General features: G+C 56.5%; 1 pseudogene; it reads left to right on the top strand.

The window, feature by feature from the left end:
• The window catches only part of LOC140748830 (uncharacterized), a 6414-nt pseudogene that overhangs the window by 1704 nt on the left and 2210 nt on the right, over window positions 1-2500 (top strand).

Here is a 2500-nt window from a genome sequence, read left to right as displayed (position 1 = left end):
GGGTCTGGGCGTGAGCCCGCCTGGAGCCGCCGTCGGTGCAGATCTTGGTGGTAGTAGCAAATACTCCAGCGAGGCCCTGGAGGACTGACGTGGAGAAGGGTTTCGCGTGAACAGTAGTTGCTCGCGAGTCAGTCGATCCTAAGCTCAAGGAGAGATCTTATGTCGATGTGGCGTGTTTTTTATTATTTCACTATAATATATAAATAACGCCCTTTGAGCGAAAGGGAATCCGGTTCCTATTCCGGAACCCGGCAGCGGAACCGTTTCAACAATCGTTCCCTCGTTTCAAAGCGAGTGTTCGACGGGGTAACCCAAAGTGGCCTGAAGACGCCGCCGAGGGGTCCGGGAAGAGTTTTCTTTTCTGCCTGAGCGTTCGAGTTCCATGGAATCCTATAGAAGGGAGATATGGTTCGGAACGCGAAGAGCACCGCATTTGCGGCGGTGTCCGGATACTCTCTGCGGACCTTGAAAATTCAGGTGAGGGATGTACGTGGAGATGTCGCGCCGGTTCGTACCCATATCCGCAGCAGGTCTCCAAGGTGAAGAGCCTCTAGTCGATAGAATAATGTAGGTAAGGGAAGTCGGCAAATTGGATCCGTAACTTCGGAATAAGGATTGGCTCTGAGGACCGGGGCGTGTCGGGTTTGGACGGGAAGCGGATGCGGCCTGTGCCGGGCCTGGTCGAAGCTTGCACGTCTCTCGGGGCGTGCGGGCGGAATCCGGACCCGCGTTCCGGCCTTCCGCGGATCTTCCTAGCCGTAAGGCCGCGTCTATTTAGTCTCGTGCTCGATCGGCGCGGTTCTGTACGACCGCCGTTCAACGGTCAGCTCAGAACTGGCACGGACAAGGGGAATCCGACTGTCTAATTAAAACAAAGCATTGCGATGGCCCTCGCGGGTGTTGACGCAATGTGATTTCTGCCCAGTGCTCTGAATGTCAACGTGAAGAAATTCAAGCAAGCGCGGGTAAACGGCGGGAGTAACTATGACTCTCTTAACCTATTATTTATTATTTATGCTGACGACCTAGTCCTGCTTGCAGGCTCGAAGGTGGGGATGCAGGAGGCGATCGACGCTGTGGCGAGGACGGGGGAGATGATGGGACTCCAGCTCAACCGGGAGAAGACCTCCGTGCTCTCGATGGTGCCGGATGGGAAACGCAAGAAGCCGCACTACGTCACGACGAGGAGCTTCAAGCTCGGCCGTCGTTGGCTTAGGCAGGTGGAAAGCGAGGAACACTGGCGCTATCTGGGAGTAGAGATGACATCTGCTGGATCCGTCACAATCGAGCAGGACGTAAAAAAGGCCCTCGAAAACATCAAGAAGGCCCCCCTAAAGCCGCAACAGCGATTAGAGGTTGTCCGAACTTACCTCATTCCGAGGTTCTTGCACGGCCTGGTGCTGGGCAACATTTCGGATGATAGGCTCAGGATGCTCGATGTGCAAATCCGGCACTCCGTGCGACAGTGGCTGAGGCTTCCGAAGGATGTGCCGATCGGCTACTTTCATGCTTCGACCAGGGACGGTGGCTTGGCGATCCCGTCGTTGAGGACATGCGTTCCGGACCTAATTGTACGTAGGTTCGGGAAGCTGGACTCGTCGCGATGGTCAGTGGCCAGAGCCGCGTCCAAATCTGATAAGATACGTCAGAAGCTGAAGTGGGCCGGGAGGCAGCTCCGGAAATTCTCTGCCGATGCCCCGAGGACCGGTGAGAGGACGGTGGCGCAGTATTGGCGAGACAACTTACATCAATCAGTCGACGGATTTGAGCTCAGAGAGTCGACGAAAGTCCCAGCATCCAATAAATGGATAACAAAGCCAATGGGGGACCTAAACGGCCGCGATTTCATCCAGTGCGTTCAGACCCACATTAACGCACTACCTTCTAGGGTGCGAAACACAAGGGGTCGTAGGACGGGACGTGAGTCGGAGTTGAGCTGCCGTGCTGGCTGCATGGTTAGGGAGACGACGGCGCACACCATCCAACAATGCCATAGAACGCACGGCGGCCGTATATTACGCCATGACTGTGTCGCTAAGTATCTCAGCGAAGAATTGGGTAGGGCAGGATGGTCCGTTGAGCAGGAGCCTCGGATCGAAACCGCTGTCGGCGTCCGGAAGCCCGACATAATCGCCTCTCGGGGCGGCGGGGCGGGGGTCATTGTCGACGTGCAGGTGGTCTCGGGTCAGCGGCCGCTGGACGATGCGCACCGGGCCAAACGTTCCAAATACGGGGGGCACGGTGAGCTAGTCGAGAAGGTCGCCGATAGACTAGGACTCACCAAGGACCGCGTCGAAGTGACTTCCTGCACCGTCTCCTGGAGAGGCGTTTGGAGCCTCGGATCCTACCGGGAAATGAAGAGTCTCCTGGGGTTGAAGGAGCCCGTGTATGAACGGATTAGCGTTCTGGTTTTAAAAGGCTCGCACATGAACTGGTCACGCTTTAACCGGATGACGACCATGTGGTCGGATGAAGTTCGGGGCTGAGCGACCGGAGTCCT

The sequence above is a fragment of the Epargyreus clarus genome, unplaced genomic scaffold (assembly GCF_041222505.1).
Source record: "Epargyreus clarus isolate Ecla_fem2 unplaced genomic scaffold, WU_Ecla_fem_2.2 ptg000016l, whole genome shotgun sequence".
NCBI lineage: Eukaryota > Metazoa > Arthropoda > Insecta > Lepidoptera > Hesperiidae > Epargyreus > Epargyreus clarus.
This window is presented reverse-complemented; position numbering and strand designations above follow the sequence as displayed.